Source organism: Antedon bifida, chromosome 2 (assembly GCF_963402885.1).
Source record: "Antedon bifida chromosome 2, ecAntBifi1.1, whole genome shotgun sequence".
Lineage (NCBI taxonomy): Eukaryota > Metazoa > Echinodermata > Crinoidea > Comatulida > Antedonidae > Antedon > Antedon bifida.
The window spans coordinates 16,319,115-16,340,705 of record NC_136227.1 but is presented as its reverse complement, the minus strand read 5'-3'; the positions used below and the strand labels follow the sequence as shown (position 1 = coordinate 16,340,705).

Below are 21,591 nucleotides of genomic sequence, written 5' to 3'. Positions count from 1 at the left end.
GCACCGACTCTAGAAACAACGTACACCATTAACAATCAATTCACCCATCCATATCATGTTGTCATTCTCTCGATTTAATATTCACTAATCTAAAAAGAGCCAATATTATAAGTCACCGATTCCAGTGTGTGTACAATAACAATAGCAGCATACTAAACACAAATAGAACACAATTACTTTTGTGTATGTATAACGTTTGATTTATCACGCCGAGTTTCAGTTCTGAGAAAAGCCGAATAGGATATTTAAATGATTTCCATAATCTTTAAATATAGCCATGGATTAATGAATGATAACCATGAATTATTACATATTTAAAATATATTATGATTATTCCATAACTTACATGACATTAGTAGTATTTAATCAACATGAGGGTAACTAAAAAACACAGAAGAAGACTAACCGGAACACTTCTACAATAATTAAATATTGTAGACATGAAGGTGGGATTAAGATACCAGATTTTATTTGACACACCAAAACCTAATGTTTGAAGCCGGTTTTTCACTAAGCGGTAATCGAAAACGACAGCTTATACGCATGCATGATTCCATATTTCAAATCTCTTTCTGCGAAATTGGTAGTTTCTATCTATCTATCTAGGCATAGTTCATCCATATGTTGAATGAAGCCCTCCTCATAACATTTCCATCGCTGTCTAATTCTTGCTGTCCTAGTCCATGCAGCCGTTCCAATGTATGTTGTTAGATCATCTCTCCACCTTCTTTTCTGTCTAATACTTGCTGTCCTAGTCCATGCAGCCGTTCCAATGTATGTTGTTAGATCATCTCTCCACCTTCTTTTCTGTCTTCCTCTTTTCCTCTTTCCTACCCTTGGTTGCCATTCTGTTAATCTGTATGTCCATCTATTATCTTAAAATCTTGCCACGTGCCCAGCCCATCTCCATTTTGACTGTCTTACTTTATCCATTATATCTGTAACACCTGTCTTTTTTCTGATGATTGTATGATTTACCCTGTCTCGAAGCGATAAGTTCATCATCTTTCTTTCCATTGTTCTTTGAGTAGTTGTACGTTTCTGTTCAAGTTCCTTTGTTATTGCCCATGTCTCTGAACCATATGTCATAGTTGATAGCACACATTGGTTAAATAATTTCTTTCTCATTGACATTGGTATATTTTTGTCAGTCAGCATGTGTTTGTGTCTGCCAAAATTCATCCCAAGATTTCACAGGGGTCCGAGAAAACACACTGACGAGAGGCCTGTTTTTTTTTCCGAGATTGTTACTGCGCGCGCATGTATTGCCCTGGTATTAAAATGACCAATCATAGTAATCAAAATAGCGAGCGACTATGAATAATAATGTGACTATAAACATAGAGAAATTAGTTATTTCTCCATGATAACATAAAATAGGTATACAGTTTTATTTACAGAGCACCAACCTATTTGGGGATTGAGCAATAGCTATCCTCCTTCCAATTCATACTTCCGACGAAACGCATTTTTGGTAATGGAAGCCGAAAACAGTCCTCCCACAAAGTCATAGAACCGATCCTTTTCTAGACGTAGGTTTAGGCCTAATTATTGATAAAAGGTGAAAACAAATCTTACCAGATATGATAGGTCTATATCAATATGTAGGAATAAATAGGTATATGTATTTATAGATCAGATCATTGTACTTCGTGCAATGAACTGGATAGAATCAGAAATAAAGCTATAGTAGGAAACGCACAATACAATTGTATCATGGCCAATTCGACATAACAGGATATAAAGGTATACAAAATCAGCGTGGGGAATTCAGTATCTGAACACCGATTAATTGCGAAGGAAACGTGGGCGGTTAAAAGTGCTTGAAATATACCAGACATTGCATAGAAACATTAAAAAAACACGCAAGTTATACATTCGCAACTTGGTGTGTTGTGCGCTACTTTTTAAAATTAAGACATAGTCCTAGTTTACATTTCATTTTGTTTTTTAGGTCCTTTTCATTTTCATCTATTATTTTCTTTGAACATATTTGTATAAATAAACTCCGAATACTTGATTATGATCAAATAATTTTCAAACATTTAATTATGACTTCCCTCTCATTATATGGAATTGGTTGTTTTATACTATTATGTTATTTAGGCCTATACATAATCCATACATTGTTTTTTTTGTATTTTAACCTATGTACATATTTTTATGACGAATAAACTTGAATTGTTACATGAACTGAGACGTACCACCAGGTGCACAATAGAAATGTATGTTTATACAGAATATGTATATAGATTTTAAAAAGTACAATGACTTCCGTGTTTAACAATAGTGAAATTATGGTGAAACTAATTCAAATACTTGAACCACGAAGGATAGAATAGAAGTGATACAAACTAAAATGATAAAACAACAAAATATTATTAATGATTTTGTTGTTGTTGCTTTTATATATTTTTGTAAATGCAACGTTGTACTTATGTTTTTAATGACGTTTATGCCATTTTCGGGTTTTATTAACTTATCCCTTTTTTAAAAGTTTGTTTTAGTTTAGGTTTTTAGTTCGTTAGTGCCATAATGTGTTACCATACCAAAGATGAAGTATTAAATAAATAGATAAACTCACGGGTTCTACATCAGGGTTTACAAGTCAACGATACACATTTTTTTCAATAATAATATCATTGGGATAAATACCATTTTTTTCAACATTGATATTTCATTGTGTCGCTACTGTGGTATATCAACTGCAGCTAATTCAACGTCATATGTATTTTTGCCGTCCTGTCTAGCAATAATAAGTTGCTTGATTGAGGGTGTAAATATGAATAACACGCAGTATTCATGTATATTCATTAGTCTTATTATTCATAACATGTCAAATATAGTTGTCATCATCTCAAACCTACTTATTTAAACAAGGCCTAGTAATAATGGCATTGGAACAAATACATCCTTTCAATATTCTCAGTATTCTATTGATTATTCCGCTATTCTATTGTATACATTACATTGGCTTAACAGCTCCATCAACTTATTGTTATATCTAAACTTAGCTCCACCTAGAGACTTAAGTCAAGGACAATTGATTGATTATTCGAACTGACGCTTGCGATTTGGTCAATGCGGCTCACGTCTTTGCGATGCGTCCTAGTGGGAACCAAGCTGCAGCATTAAAGACGCAACGCATGGACGTTAAAACGCAGCACAATAAGCAAGTTGACCAATGACAAGTGAGTATAAGAATAATCCATCGCCTGAGATTGGTCAATTCACTTGCGTTGTGCTATACGTCCTTGTTGCGTCTGTAGCGCGGGGACAAAGCATGTACAAGTCAACTCACATGCGTGGTGTCTACGTCGTTGCATTTAAGTGAGAACCAATATTTAGTTATTTACCTGGGTAAGTTGGCGAACTATTCGCACAAGTTAGAGATATGGTAGGCCTAATAACTGCGTAGTTCCCATTTTGCCAAAGTGTTTTTAATTTTAATAGTAGTACAGAAAAACAAAATAATATATGTCAGAATTCTATTCCATACCAGATAACAGTTTACAGATGCGAAAAGTACATTTTTATTCAAAATTCTTCCAAATTAATGTTGTGCCCGCGTAGTCAGGCATCAAGAGATTTCTTGTATTTATTTTCATTTTCAGTTATATTTTTTGTTTCTCGTTTTCAATTCACGTATTAGGTTTTTTCTTCACTAACGACCATAGTGTAAAACAACGGTTGATTATGTATTTTTCGTAAATAAATGTGATTTTCTGTACTATAGTAGTAGGCATACTACAGTATATAGAAACAATCTACAAAATGTTCTATTTTTAGCAGCACCATTGCTTGGCAATTCTTGAAAACACATTGTGAAATGTATTCAATTCAGGAAATTACAATCAGTTTTTAATCGCAAGTAGATTGTTTAGTTTCCTTGTCTATACCTGGACAAAACAATATTTTACACGAAGGTAATCTAAAAACAGGACACTGAGCTCGCTTTGCCAAGATAGGAACTCGTAACAGTCCTTTGATCTTATGTCTGGCTGCGACAAATACCACCAGTACTATACAATCAGTGTAGAGTGAAATTGTAATTTCACTCCTCCCTGTCAATACAATGTACATATTCTGATCGTGTCGTTGTAGCCACAGATCTCCGGAGCTCAGCCTTCTTCTATTAACAATTAATGTTACATGAACTGAGACGTACCACCAGGTGCTGAATAGAAATGTATGTGTATACAGAATTTGTATATAAATTTAAAAAAGTACAATGACTTCCGTGTTTAACAATAGTGAAAATTATTGTGAAACTAATTAATAAATACTTGAACCACGAAGGATACAAACTAAAGTGATAAAACAACAAAATATTATTAATGATTTTGTTGTTGTTGCTTTTATATGTTTTTAATGATGTTTTTGCGATTTTCGGGTTTTATTAACTTATCCCTTTTTAAAAATTTGTTTTAGTTTAACTCACGGGTTCTACATTCGGGTTCGCAAGTCAACAATACACATTTTTTTCAATAATAATATTAATGGGATATAAATACCATTTTTTCAACATTGATATTTCATTGTGTCGCTACTGTGGTATATCAACAATAGCTAATTCAACGTCATATGTATTTTTGCCGTCCTGTCTAGCAATAATAAGTTGCTTGATTGATGGTGTAAATATGAATAACATGCAGTATTCATGTATATTCATTAGTCTTATTATTCATAACATGTCAAATATAGTTGTCATCATCTCAAACCTACTTATTTAAACAAGGCCTAGTAATAATGGCATTGGAACAAATACACCTTCATTATTCTCAGTATTCTATTGATTATTCTGCTATTCTATTCTACATTACGTTGGCTCATGGAGGAAATATACATATCATGGAGGAAATATATGTATATTTCCTCCATGATTGGCTTAACAACTTCATCTTACGTCATAGTTGTTTGCCGTACCGTGCCTTACATAAATTCATAATTATTCATTTTATTTGTGTCAATAAAAAAGACAAGAGTAAACAAATAAAGACACAATTAATTTAGATACCAAAACCGGAAACAATACAAAACGTGGTGAGATTATTATACATCTCTCTGATAATAAATCATATTTATTTATCTAACATTGTTTTACGAGGGTAGCTTTAACAGCTGTACTACAGCAGAAAGCTGACTTGAATGTTTCTTAAAACAATAGGCGTACAAGTTAAAATTCTCAAAGATTAAAATCCCTTAATATAGGCCAACTCTTTTAAATCTATGAAAACTAATGTTTAATTAATTTATATTTTAAACTATAATTAATTCAAAACACCTTTATAAATAAATCTATGAGTAAATTCATATAATAAATTATTAATTCAATTAATTAATACCAAAAATGAAACATAGATAAATCTAATTCGATTGATGTCCGAGAACAAATAGTCTTTTGTATCACTGAACTGAACTGAACACACAATGTGTTGAGATGTATTATCTGAATCATACTTGGCAATCGTAAACTCGATGATTCTTTACCGAGAATAAACATGCTTTACATAGTTTAGCAAATTCAATCATTAGACTTGCCCAAGTCTGTATTTATTGTCTTTTTTATGCTATGTCCAGGCAATCTAACAACAGGATGCCAAAACAAAAAACATATGTACCAAAATATTATCTAATTATTAAGTTGAACCACAGTTTATAGCGTAGACTAAATCATCATGATCTACCATCATAACATTTAGTAAGATAAAGAGAAATCATGTATGATCATAGATCATGATCTATCATGCTATAATAATAATAATAATCTATTGAAACTACACCTTTACATAGTTGACATAAACTACACCTTTACATAGTTGGCGTAAACTACACCTTTACATAGTTGGCGTAAACTACACCTTTACATAGTTGGCATAAACTACACATTTACATAGTTGGCATAAACTACACATTTACATAGTTGGCATAAACTACACCTTTACATAGTTGGCATAAACTACACATTTACATAGTTGGCATAAACTACACCTTTACATAGTTGGCGTAAACTACACCTTTACATAGTTGGCATAAACTACACATTTACATAGTTGGCATAAACTACACATTTACATAGTTGGCATAAACTACACATTTACATAGTTGGCATAAACTACACATTTACATAGTTGGCATAAACTACACCTTTACATAGTTGGCATAAACTACACATTTACATAGTTGGCATAAACTACACCTTTACATAGTTGGCATAAACTACACATTTACATAGTTGGCATAAACTACACATTTACATAGTTGGCATAAACTACACATTTACATAGTTGGCATAAACTACACATTTACATAGTTGGCATAAACTACACCTTTACATAGTTGGCATAAACTACACCTTTACATAGTTGGCATAAACTACACCTTTACATAGTTGGCATAAACTACACCTTTACATAGTTGGTATAAACTACACCTTTACATAGTTGGCATCAAAATAACATATAAAGAATACAAACAATACAACAAACGGATACAAAATAAATGACGTGAAAACAGGAACAACTAATTTTAAACCAACCGACTCGATCTCTGTTGTAGTCACACATCACTGAAATAAAAAACCATTCAATATTAGGGTAATAAGTGAAAATAATCATGATAACTTAAACTATAGTATATATAATATTAACTGAAAAATATTGATAACTGAAAAGGTAACATACACTATCACCACACTAACATTTGCAAGCTAGCTCTGAGATTATAATTTTGTTTTTCCATGATCTTTATCAACATAGATTAAAATGTTATTGCTGAGGAAAAGTGCATAGTGTTTATGTGTACTGTTGCATACAAAGTCACGTTAAATTAATAATGTTTCTCTCCGAAGTCCAGGCAATCTAACAACAGGATGCAGGATCTATTATGCTATAATAATAAATTAATAATGTTTCTCTCCGAAGTGCTATACTAGATCACGTTATACCCAGATATTTATAATTTATACTACACTCTAGATAGAAAAAGAGATCATTAAAACATACTAATATCGATCAGCAAGAAGTTAATTTTGTAATCAATTGTTTAATAAGTGAAAGAATGAGTTGCAACCATAATTTCCACATTTGGCTTGCCTGAGATCATGTTTACTATTATAAATGCCAATACCTTTAGACTTATAATAGTGCACTTTATAGTTTAGACATAATTTTATAAAACTTCCCGGTATATTTAATTTTTCCAAATTGATAATTTTAGGTTCACATGAATTGACTGCTTTATCATTATCATTATCAGTGTAAGACGCTGCATGGATCCATATCAGTTTGTATATTGCGCTAATTGGGTGGATGACGATTTTTTATTTTTAAAATCCTTTTGGCTCATCTGACAAAGCTAAGTCCCATGCAGATCTTCATTTTTAAAAATCTCCTCCCGGCATTTAATACTATCGAATCTCTTATGTATTAATAGATAAGCTTTGAAATTTAAACAACTTTTAGAAACATTTGAACACTTCTTGCCTTACCTCCATCTTGGAGTGGAGCTTGATGGTTATGATGCTTGGCTACCACTCCAAGGGTCCTGGGTTCAAGTACCGTCACATGTCAGGATTTTTTCTAAGGATAAAATTACAACTCCACTCCCAAAGACTTGTAATAAGACTTTGTTTATGTAGCGCATCTTGTGTATATGTTTGTCTTGTGAACCTCTGAGGGTTCCTAATGATCAGCAATTGCTGGATGGATCACCCTATGGTAACAAAAATCTATCCAATCTGGAGCAGTTGTATCTTTGATGATGATTTTACTGAAATGAGTATTAAGAATGTTGTTTATAACAGGGGTAAAACTATTTCACCAAGACAACATTGAGCATGGGAAGGTTAAAGTCGCCGATTAAATGAATTTGGTTGTACAGAGGTCTAAGAGCATTAAGAATTGAAGTTAATTTATAGTGAAATCGTCTTTATCACCATCAGAACAAATGCCTTTTTTTTGGTAAGAGGCATGGTCTTAGTTCAGTTATTATGATATCGTCGTTGGGCTCAAAATCATGCCTTCTGATTGATATGAGAGACGACCTAATGGCACACAGTGTACAAGACCACCACTATTTTTGGACCGAGTAAACGGCCTTTGCTATATAAGAAATAACCGATTTGAGGTATTTCAGTGTCAGATATAGAATCATTGAACCACGTGTCAGAGTCGTGTTTTGGGATGACTGGATTACTTCCAAGTCTCTAAACTTGTTGACTGTCTTTCTGCTTCTAGCAATTTAAATGGTGGTTTACATGGTCGCTCTAATCAACACGTTCGTTATCAGAGTCGAGGGCATATTCACCGTCAACAGATTCTGTAAAAAGGAGTCACTGAACTGAGGCAAAGAACATGGGTGTGGTACCAGATGTCAACTGATTTCGCGAGAGCGTAAAACTCATCCTCTAAAAAGTTGGTACAATTCAGATGGAATCAATAGTTGCAATCGTCGCATTGAATACCGCGTTGATTCGATCTGACACACTTAGTACAAAAACCGAATGGATCCTTAGTGGTCCGGGGTTATATGCTATATCACCACTCAGTGCGAGAATCAAAAGCGAAACAAATGCAAGATCAGTATAGTATGGTTTATTTTAAACTTCGGAATGACGAACGAATAAAGAATCTATGTATAGGCTGGCAAGTCTTGGGAAGCGTGTTATTATTTGTGTTGATTCCACAGTATCGGTTGACTTGATGAGTATTCCGCCTTCCCCCTTTTACAAATTACAGATATTATTAGAACTACTACGGCAGTCCTTTGATGTCCCATGTTCGCTGTATGTGACCTATACAATACAGACAAATAAATAAATATAAACGGTACAGCTTGAAACAAAACAAAGAGATAAAACTCAACTGTAATTTAAAATACAGTGGAGATCACACGATTAAATCAAAACAACTGTACAGTTCTTGTAAGCTTATAACTACAAATTACCGATCTCTCGACAATAATTGTAATGAGGTGGTCCACTTTACAAACTAGTGTGTGATATTGTCTTAAAATGAACTCAAGAACCTGAACGTGAACCTGATTCAAGTTGTCATATTTAACTACAAGATGCACACCAGGAAAAATGTTAACATATGGAAATTAATCACTTGCGAACTTGATTAAGCTTGGTTGGTGTAGACATAATTACATTTAAGGAGCTTCTCTATTTTGCTTCGGAAAATTTACTTTTTAAACTCTTAGTTGTATGTATCGGCCTGTAGGCCTAATTGTTAGTGTTATTTCTTTTGTCGAGATACTACTAAGCCTATATTTGGAACAGAAGGGCAGGGCATAGGATTTGAATTGATGTCTATACTTGAATTTAAACAGGATGCATGTACGTGTTGTCTTGGTAAAACGCAATCTGCAAAATGTATCAGCTGCTTCACAAAGAAGATAACGTTATTCCATCCATAATCCGTACAGGTTACCTACATCTTTAATAAGTCGTTCATTGTTGCTATATTATTATTCATGGAGAGCACTCCCGGATCACTTCATTATTTCTTATAGTATATTTTGAAACAGTTTTGAATAATACAATGTTTAACCAGGTTTTATATTTTTTCTATATAGTTGGTATTAATGAAAATAATGTATTTGTTATGTATATTGGAAAAAATATATAAAAAGAAATATGATTTACAATATGATTTTAATTATTTGTATATAATTTGACACACGCACATACAAAGACGCAGACAACTGATTGGTAAACTTTTACTTTGATTAGAAGAATTAAATAATGGATTTGATATAATAATTCAAATTTTTGTAATTATAATCACAGACAAAATGAGATTTTAGGCTATAGTAATCATTCATAATACCGTAAGCATTAATCTACGCATTGCGTAGCCTACGCCTTGCGTGTGAAGCCACTTACTACGCCACGGCCGTGGCGTTAGATAACTAGCCTAACGCTATGTCGTTTGTTCCACAGTCCATTGTTGCTTGATAATTTATTCATTCAAAGCACATCGGAACCCATTTTTTAAATAGTATATTTCTAAACAATTTTATATAATACAATTTTTAAAAACCAGATTATATATATTTTTATTTTTGTAATGAACAATTGATGATATATTTAATATTTAGGCCTATACAGTATCCAGTATAGGCCTACTTTATACTGGATAAAATATCAAAAAAAGAAATATATTTGACATATTATTAATTTTGATATAATTTAACGTACGATCACGCACATACAGAGACGCAGACAACTAAACTTTAAATAAATGTTTATTTGATTTGATATAATAATTCTAATATTTGCTAAGTCTACTCTGAGACCCATAAGGTCCGTATTAATGACTGGACTATCTCTGGATTTAGTCTGGACAATATTAAAATCGGCAAAAGATAATCATGAATACGGGCCAATGAGATTGTAGTATGCATTATGCAGTCATTCACAGTAAGAACCTAAAACAACAGTCACTGATCGTTTTATATTTTAGTACATAGATATAGATATCACATACCAGTCAATAAATCAAATTTAGTCCAAAATATCATAACCAGCAACTACAATTGAAAAACATTCCTGTAAACAAGAAAAACAATTTACAAATATATTAATAGACAACTTCATTTAACATGCCTCATTATTTAAGCCTTTAATTTCAAAACTGAACTTGTCATGTCACACAACAAAGCGGCAAGTACGCCACCAATATTTTGGAACGTAAGTGATAACAGTTATCAGACATTCAAACACTCTCCGTTTATTTAAGTGTTGATATACTATTTGTTAGCAAAGTGTATTTAGAAGTGATAGTGAGTTGAAAATTACAGTAGGCCTGTAAAGATGGTCTATGATTGTGTAAATGCTATTTTAGGAAACAAATGCAAACTTTATGTCTGTTCTGTTATACTAGTAGGCCTACTTTAAAGATGTATTGTCCCTTGAAACACAAAAAAATGAAGGTCAAAATATTCTAAATTTAAATTGGCCATATCAAAGTAATATTAAAGTTATTCACTTTAAGTCGAAAATTCGAGTCAAAAACAACAATTTTACGTAATTAAAAGCTAAATTAATTTGATTACATTTTTTCTGGAAAATCGTCGTGAGCGAAAGTAAACAAAGATTTCAAACCACGAGTATACATTATGCATGATGCTAATTAGGATTGTTTACAACTCTTCACAGTTGAGAAGGTGTTTTCACACAGATCGCGAGGAAGTTTTATGAGTATGCATACAGAGTAGCCAAATAAGCACGTTGCATTATGAGATATGTTTTGATCGAAAACTTTGACTGGAAGTCAAAGTTATTTTTTGAACCAAAAAACGTCTGTATTTCAGTTAAATGATTTTTTTTTCGACTAATTTTTGGTGAAAGTTAATAACTATTATGATACTTCAAAATGACCCACTTTTTTTCGAAATCTTTTATTTTTTATTTTTTTGGAATTTGACAAAGGGACAATACATCTTTAACTAAAATCATTGGTAATGTTTGTCTTGCTAAAAGATTGTATTGTCCCCCAATAACATGAAAATTAAAGATTAATTAAATCAGACTTTGAATAGGTTATTTTGTAGTTTTAATAAAGTTAAACACTTCCGTAGAAAGAAAAATAATGTTTTCACTTAAAAAACAACATAATAAATGGTTAAATTCAACTAAAAATCCATTGGTTGGCAGTCAATTTGACCATTTTTGCTTAAATACATTTTTTTTAGATCAAATTTATCCAAAAGTGGATAACTATCATGTGACATTAAATGGCATATTCAACAACAAAAAAGTTAAAAATTATTTTTCAGGGGGACAATACATCTTTAACCGAAATTTCTTAGATTTAATTAATTTAGTATGCCTACTAACTATATGGCCGCAATGAAGTGTAATTTGATTGCATGAGCATTAAGTGATGGATTACTAGAACTGTCGCTTGTCATTGGTCAAAATTAGCATGGAAAATAATAAAACGTGAACCCCACAACTAACGTATACTATTTTCTATAAATCGATAACAATAGGCCTATCAGTAGTAAGAAGTAAGTAAAATAGGCATACAACATATTTTTCTAAGCATGCAATTTAGGTAAAAATACACACAATTAATTTTTATATACAAATAGGTAGTCTGTGTAAAAAATAATATAAAATATATTAGTTGTTAAGGTTTTTTTTAAAATTGTTGATTTTTATGTTTGTCTAGACTATTGTTTATATGGGGGGGGGGGGGGTGGGGGGCTCAAAACGACAACAAAACATAAAGAATGAATAAGTTTATACAGTTAAAATTTGCTGACCGTTCGTTCGCCGTAGCAGGACCCAAAATTTGGAACAGATTACCAAGTCACATTAAACACTTAGACGACTATAATCAGTTTAAAAAACATTTAAAAGCACTATATTTCAAACAATGTTACGATACTAATTGATGTGAAGCGCCGCTGATTATAATTAAATGTTGTATAAATGTGCGCTATACAAGTAATAATAATAAAATAAAACTCAAGAAAGGGATAAAAATGGCAAAAGGCAATATTAATGAAAAGATTAAAATGTAGGCCTACAATAAAAAAGCAAACATTTTTAAAAATTTGGATTAATTAATATAAGTCATTTTCCAGGTACGTACTTCTTAAGATCCAGGTCATAGCAAAGAACTTATAAGTTCTTTGGTCATAGTAATAGTATGTAGAGTCACCCTTCTTCAACAGCAGCACACGTGTGGCATGATGGCTCATCAAAAAAAGTTCTCAAAGTGAAACCTGTATTTATATTATTTGGTAAACAAGTTGTTACGTTTGTTACCGGTAATATTTTATGGTAATTAATAATTTATAGTACAGTGAATGTTGATAGGAAAAAATGGCGAAATAAATGTAGGCCTAGGTACACTCTACTAAAACTACTAACTGCTCTAGCCTAGGCGGACTCCCTCTAGGCTAGGCCTAGGCCTAAATACTACTAACTAGCCTAGGCCTAGGCCTAAGTGTCTGTCTATATGCCTACTTATGTAGTATGTACGATGAATGTATGATGTAGGCCTATTGCTATACTAGACAAAAAGGGTGCTAGAGTAATAGATAGTAGGAGGAGGAACAGGTAAGGCTGGCCCAGGCCTAGTACTAGGCTTATACTATAGCGAGCTAGGTACTGTTTAGGCATAGCCTAGCTAGGCCTGTCTTGCTTACTATAGATCATCAGTTTTCATGACTGGAATTACGAAAAAACTTAAAAAAAAAGGTTTCAAGATGGTTTTAGGACTGGGGCCAAACAATATAATATTTATATTATAAATAAAGGAAGTAAATTTGTTAAACATCTTTGTATCAAAATTGATTAAATTCACAGCGTTAATGAATGGTGGCACAGAATAGTTAGCTCTGTTGTTAAGAAAGCTAATTGTAATACTGTACTCTCTGTCCAAATTAGCTATTAAATCAAATCAACATCACAGGCAGAATGACAAAGCATACCAGGTAAACACACACACTCACATTTCTATTTTTCTAAGGACACAATTACAACTCCACTCCCAAAGACTTGTATTGTAATAAGACTTTGTTTAGGCCGCTGGAAATACATTACATGGTTCTCGTCAGCACTTATCAAAAAATTGGTGAGGGATTTTTTTCAACGTTCATCTTTCATCACAGTATTTTAATTAAGTGAAATAAACCTTGAATGCAATAATGCCGTAGGCAGAGAGGTAGCTAGGCACAACGATCGATCGCGAAATGTACGAGAGCAGCAGACCAAAAAAAACGCGGTAGACCTCGTTCTGATGATATGCAAGGTATTGATATCGCGTGTGGATACGACAAACACACACTCAACGCAAGCGCGCCCGGACAAAAATAGGCTCAAAATACGGATTTATGTCGGTCCGCAACGATTCATATACACACTTTATGTTGCGAAATCGTGCGATCACACAATGGTTTGAGCGTTCACAATCGACGGGAGGTGAGTTGGATTTTCATGAAAGAAAATATAACAAAATTTGTACTTTTCCCATATTTACCCCTGTTTTTTCTTAACAAATACACAAAGATGAAAGATGAACTTTTTTGGTGCGGGGCCTAAAATCGCGAGCGGGCGGTGACGAGAACCATGTAATGTATTTCCAGCGGCCTTATGTAGAGCATCTTGTGTATATGTTTGTCTTGTGAACCTCTGAGGGTCCCTAATGATCAGCAATTGCTGGATGGATCACACTCATTAAATATGGTTTAAAAAAATATTAAAAACTGTAAATCAAGAAAAACAACATAAAAAATTAAGTCACAATGTGTACATCATCATCATTTCATAGCCTTTGTCAGCTTATTGGGGTTTGATCATGTCATCTGGATTGATTTTAATAATATTTGTTTTTCTCTTTTACCTTTTTAACTTTTAACTTTTAAATCCCTAAAAATAAGGTTACATTATTATAAACACTCATATATAGAATTTGTCAAATTTTATATAAATATTTATTAACATAGTAAATAAGTCAATACAGTAATTGTGTTATATTTGTTTTGATGGTTTGTTATCCAACCATAATAAATATTTGTATACATTACTTTTTTTCTTATACATCATTAATGATCATAACAGTTTAAATTTGTAACTTTATCATATAGATTTTGCCACCTTCACTGTAAATGAAATGATAAAATGCACTTTTAGTGTAGGCTGGTATGTCGTTTATATGAATGTCGTGTATATTTTTTGTTAAAAGCAAACTTTGACTTTATTTCATATCTTGATAATATAAGGAATGAAAAAAAATATGTTGCCATTTTTTCAAAAGACATTTAAAGGACCAAATTCAAGATGGCCGCCAACATTCAAATAACCCTATTAAAAATCAGAATATCACCAATAATACAAATTATGAATGTGGAACAAGTCCGTTTTGATGGTATTACTGTACCCATTATGCAATCTTAACTATGTAAAGCGATAATCTGTCGGCCATCTTGGATTTCAAAATGGCCGCCACTAAAAATTAAATTCTTTAAATACATTTTTTTAAATATGTGTGCATAAATTGTTGTTTGTACACAATGTTCTAAAATTGTCACTTCTCACAGGATTGTCTAAATATAAGGCTGTCTAAAGTTGTCAATGTTCTCTATATAACAGATATATAATACCCCACTATGACTCTTAAATTAAATAATCATTCAAAATTGGAGTTGCAAAAGTATGGAACAACTTACCAATTTATATCAAATATTCAACAACAATTACGTCTAACTAGAGGGTGAGCTCGCTTCGCTCGCTTTCCTCTAGGAAGTGTAAACGATGGTTCTCGGAATGATAATGACTCGGGTAAAAAGGTTTTAGAAGGACGTTCTCCTTGTACGTTTTCTGTCGGTCACCATTATTGAAAATGCTTGACATTCGAAAAACTAAACCTACTCTGTTTCACAGTGTCTTAGATGATTAATAACACTTTAAAGTATACTATTTATTGTTTGGTAGGGCCCTTATAGGGCGGAGGTGGGGAGGCAGAGTTCATTAGAGGGAGATGCTTACTCGAGGGATTTTTTAGTTTAATAATATCGTAACATTTATAATCAAATAAAAAATAATAACAAATGCTTTGTAAATTGTAGTTAACAGTGTGATGAATTCTATTACAAATAGTATAATTGTGTTATTATAAATATAATACAATATTGTGTGTATAAATGTGGATGGGCGTTTATTAGATAGTTGAGTAGGTGGGTGTAGGCGATTATTATTCAAAGTGATGTTTTATTGGGGAGGCGTTTATTCAAATAAAAACCATCTCATAATACATTATTTAATTTAAACATCTTTTGAAACTAACTTCCGCGACAGTGTAGGCCGTTTCGGCCCAAGAAGGAAGATGTTTTAGATGGCTTGCAATATGGGCCCTAATGGGACACAGATAGCCTACAGTTATTCCTGCCAGCTTACTCAATAAAACTCGGCTATCGGGATTTTATTTTTTTACTACTGTACCTTCACACGCACGGTCCGATCCGAAAATAAACAAAAAACTAAAATGGCTATAGACACTAACGACCAACTTAACTGAAACCAGGTAGATGCAAGGTGAACCTGTGAACTCATCGTGAACCTGGAAATTACTTTGACCGCGTACAATTGAAATTCTACCGATGAAATCAGAAAAGTTTTAAAACTCTTTTATAATATATTCCTAAGATAGAAATATGGAACAATATCGTAATTGTGAAAACTGTTTTACATTTCGCGGTACATCTGGGATAGGCCTAGTTCAGGTAGGTATCCAAGGCAGAGATTTGTTCCAAAGTTTTTCCATTGTGCTTGCCTATGTCAGAATTAACCATAATTTATATATAGATTCTAAATTACAGATTTCATTTCTTTTCATGAAACTGAAACTTGACAGGAGACAGGACCACAATATAAAACAAGTGCATTTATACCTTATTGTGAAATCCTGTATAAATATGATGTTAAATAATAAATGCGTTATTGCTATGTAATTCAATGTCTGAACCTTCAGGGCCATAGTCACCAGTATGGTTGGTAAGTTTTCAACCTGTCAACCTTTGGCAGAAGCTTGAAGGCAATACAGATACAGCTCATTCACAAGATTCATAGGCAGCATTAACTCCTACTACTCATCTTCTACAATCTCAACCGATTTCATTAGATATGTACCACCTACAGATAGACCACCATTATACACTGGTTTGATGAGTGCACATGGTTGTGGTTTAAAAACTCTTGTACTAGGGAAAGACAAGAATGCCTGGTAACTCTTGCCCGAGATGAGTGGAGGTGGACAGAGATGACATCAAGAAGCAATTATTATGTCAACCCGGTGAACTATATGGCTTTTGGACATGTAGCATGGTGAAAATAGTGTTGAGGCCAGTGCTTTTGTTGAAACTGAACTTGTATTACCTATACAATCAGTGACACAAATATCTTAAATGGAAAACATCTTTAAAGGACAGACGCACACTAATTCTGCTTTCTCTCTACAACTTGCTTCTACAAATACAGACAGAGACAGAGATTCTAAGTGAAGTATCATTTTGTTTGAAAGAGGCTGATCATAAAGATATTAACTTGAATACAGAGAGTCGACGAAATCTAAATGATGTGGTTAAACTATATCCCTATATATGTCCGAGAAGACACAAGAAAACGATATCTGCACACATGGAAAGTACACACGCTTTTATCAAATATTTCTTCGCTCATGACCACCTGAACTACGACCGGTTACTTCCGCTGTATCAATTTCAACAGATTACGGAAACAAATTACAGATATTGGAGTTTATGAGAGGACATGTATGTGTGGGACTTGCTGGATTTACATCAATTGATCAGGGTCATTGAGCATAAAGTAATGATTTCATCAGAGCTGGAAAATCTAGTTGATGAGTTTGAAAGCCAACATTTAAAGAGAGATGATATCCCGATTAATGAAGAATGCTACAATTCGCACAAAGGTGTTTGTTGGCCATGGCATGATGATGAAATTGGACAGAAAATGTTTGAGGCATTGGTAAAAGTCTTGTAGAAGGCAAACTGTCTATATGGGATCCTAAGATAAGACGAACATTGGCAAAACATATATATGACGGTGAATACAGGTGACAAACTTATCAAAGTAAAAGAGGACTCCTATAGAGATTATTTGGCGGTGAAATGAGGTATTGCAGTACTTTTGCCAATTTGTTTCTGAACAAGCTTGTTGGGATTGCAGATCAGTCTGTTGAAGTTTGATGGATACAGTAGTAGAAAACGAAGGAAGGTCAACTTACTGTATTGCATTCAAGATTAGAAATATTTCATTGAAGGACTTTGGCAGAGTTAGTTGTCATTTAACTGAAGAAGTTTATGAGATGTTTTAATATGAAGAAGTGTACTGTCAGTACTATAGACCTCCTGATGGTCAACATTTTGTGTTAATCACCATGTTGTTGTCATAAGCATATCATTTTGTGTATTTCAATCTAATTTTATTTAACTTACACACATTTTAATAAGAAATTTAACCCATTTTTTAAAATGGCGGCCATTTTGAAATTCAAAATGGCCACCATTTTGTGTTAATCACCAATGTTGTTGTCATAGGCCTATCATTTTATGTGATTTCAATCAACGTCATAACTTGCACATGTTTTAATAAGAAATTTAATCCATTTTAAAAAAATGGCGGCCATTTTGAAATTTAAAATGTCAGAATACTAATGAATATAGGTTTATAATAATTCTTATATAGCAGAGAACCCATATGAACTTAAAATATTATTCATAATGGGTGTTACTTTGTCCAATATGGTACAAATATTGGATATTTTACGTATTGGCGGCCATCTTGGATTTGATACCCTTAAGCTTCTTTAAAAAAATGGCAACATATTTTTTTCATTACTTTACATCCTAAAGACACTAAATCAGCTGGAATTTTGCTTTTAACAAAAAAATGACACAAAATTACATAGTGGCCTACATTATTTGTGGAGTGAAACAAAATTCACTTAATGAAATAAATTAAAGCCCCCTTCCCTACGTTTTTTATATCTAATTTAAGATCACAAACTATATTTAATGTAAAAATAATACTATATGGTCCTATTGCGATAACTTTTTTCGTCTTTAAACGGTTAAAAATGTGAAAAATAAGTCGATTCCAATAATTATAGCGGCCCGCTATAAATCCCAAAATGCATTGCGCGCGGATTGATATTTTTGTTTTTCACCTATAATTCGCCCACTTTTCAATCGATCGTGAGGCCAAAACAAATGGAAGACTCCTAACTTTTCAGCGAAAATACCGGGTTTTCCCCAATTTGTATCAACGGAGTCTAGCAAAAATAGAAAGACAATTAATGCAGCAACTATACAACGTCAGGCTAGGTATATAGCTAGCGTACGATGTTCGTACGTTACCGATGTTTACCAGCTAGGCCTACAAAACTAAGCCTAGCTAGGCTAGGCCTAAGACCGTCCACGAGAGATCGATCACCGCGAGCTACTTAGGTAGTGCATTGTTTCTCACTTTTTATCATAATTTACCATAAAACGTACATTTAAGACAAGGAATGACATGGTTTAATGTTTTTAAAGTGATATATATGTATTATTTTCCAAAAAACGTCCAAAATTGCAGGTAAGGGGTCTTTAAATCAATAAATTTAAACTCAGATTACAAATACTGCCACCAGTGTCCCAACATTTGAGATCACTTCTTTCTTATAAATACTGCCACCAATGTAAGCTTATTTGTTATCTTTGCTGTTCTATATTTGTAATCAATACAAAGGTTAAAGTGTAAATATTACCTTTTTATGGATTCTCTGCCTACAGTGTTGAGCCTAATCTAATACTGTTTTACTTAAATTATACAAAGGATTCTTAAAGCTTATTCACATGTCTAAATTAGACGGAAGTTTTTCAATTCAATTGTTATTTAAAGTTTTGCTGAAAGAAATTGATAGGTTGCAAATTTAAATTGATTTAACAAAGTTACGAATGTGAATTGAGAGATTTTTCCAAATGGCTGGAATGACATTAAAAAAGAATATTTAAGAGAGTTGCAATGGACAAAAGGGATACAGAAAGTGGGGAAATCTCTTCTTTTATTGATAAAGTATTACAGACAAAAACATTTCATTATTTTGTTTTTTGGCCTAGAGGGCGTTATTAAGAATTGTGTTGTTAATTGGTCAAACGTTTTAAAAGATTACTTTGTACTGTTCATATTTATTTTGCAGGGTGTGAGTGAGTGTAGCTACTGTATGACACAAAGTCCAATGTTATTGAACTTCCTTCAATACAGACTTGTAAACAATTGACTATTATGTAATTTGCACATTTGGAGCTTTGCTGTCATGTGACTATACAATCACTCAATCAATTTTCAATAAAATCATTAAATTCATTTTTAAACATTTTATTTGATTAATTTATTCACCATGTGACATGATCAAAAAGAAAAATCAATATGCATCTGTAGTATAAGATGCTTTTATTAAAATGTCATTATAGCACACGGCAGAATTGGAAGTAAAGTTTCACAATAGTAAAAAATAGTTGAAATGGTAAATCATACAAAATGAAAAATCTATACAAAATTAACAAATCAGGATAACAAGAAACAAACATGATACAAATAAGAGAACAATTTATTTGACATTGACATTATCTGATATTATGACCTTTGGATTTTCTATTTATTTTACCTTGTCTTTTATATTACATTACATTTGAAATTGTAGGGCAATGATAAAATCAAAGCAAACATTAAATCATGCGACTTTGAATACTTGATTGACGCAGACAATTTATAACAATTCGTGTCCAGTATTGGTCTTCATTATTTCATATCTTTAAAAGTAAAATGTTCATTATAGAGTATTTGTGATGTAGCTGTTTAACAATTCTTGTCCAGTATTGGTCTTCATTATTTCATATCTTTAAAAGTAAAATGTTCATTATAGAGTATTTGTGATGTAGCTGTTTAACAATTCTTGTCCAGTATTGGTCTTCATTATTTCATATCTTTAAAAGTAAAATGTTCACTATAGAGTATTTGTGATGTAGCTGTTTAACAATTCTTGTCCAGTATTGGTCTTCATTATTTCATATCTTTAAAAGTAAAATGTTCACTGTAGAGTATTTGTGATGTAGCTGTTTAACAATTCTTGTCCAGTATTGGTCTTCATTTCATATCTTTAAAAGTAAAATGTTCATTATAGAGTATTTGTGTTGTAGCTGTTTGTCATGTTGGTTTACCTGCTTGTCTTTACATTCTATTAGTATGTTAAACATTTTGTACAGTAAAGAGTTAAGTTTTACATTTTACCCAGTTGTTTCTTGTCTTTATTGAAAATGATACCTTAATGTCGTAATGTGGGGTGTGGGGTTATTAATATGTATATCCCCTTCAGATCGTAAAGTTTAGTAAGTAAGTACTCAACAGTATCAACAATTCTTTGTCTTGAAACTAAAACAATCCCAATATCGGTAAAACTCCAACGATCTTGGTCTGTTATAACATTGAAAACATTGAAACTTTTCGTCTAATAATCTACTTCAAATCTATGAAATCTTTTACAACCGATGTATATTTCGAACTACAGTAAACATCTTCACACTCGAATTCTATTTCCAACGTCGTATTATACCTCTTAAACATCAAATTATTAACTAACAAGTAATATAAACATCAATTATTACTCGGAAACGTCCACTCAACTCCATTCGTCGTGTTCATCTCCCCTCTCGTGCGTTCTCCTCATCCGCACAAAACATCTCAAATCCACGGGGGCGCCCTTCACCTCCCGTCAATTTCCCTGTTTGAAAAACATTCGTCCCCGAATGTACAATACAAATAAAAAAAATGTTTCTCTAAAAACTTAACAAAAAAACAAATTAAAAAAAATTTCAAATTACTTGTCATCTATGTAACGTAAACCTCATAAATTATCTGCAATATCAACATAACAACTATTAAAGATAATTCAAGCTAATCCCTAATACTCAAGTGATCTTCTAACAGAGTAGCATACAATTTTAATCATGAACCCCTACTGCCGATGTCGGCAAATGACATGGATTTCCATGTTTCCCTTTATTCGATCT

General features: G+C 32.5%; 1 long non-coding RNA gene across 1 annotated transcript; it reads right to left on the bottom strand.

Annotated features, from left to right (window-relative positions):
• Positions 1-44: 44 nt before the first annotated feature.
• LOC144836309 (uncharacterized) lies at positions 45-1,919 on the bottom strand. Its single transcript, XR_013611169.1, has 3 exons — positions 1,579-1,919; positions 178-263; positions 45-89 (listed from the first exon to the last, which is right to left on the bottom strand). It is a non-coding gene; the product is annotated as an uncharacterized LOC144836309 (long non-coding RNA).
• Between the last annotated feature and the right edge of the window lie 19,672 nt (positions 1,920-21,591).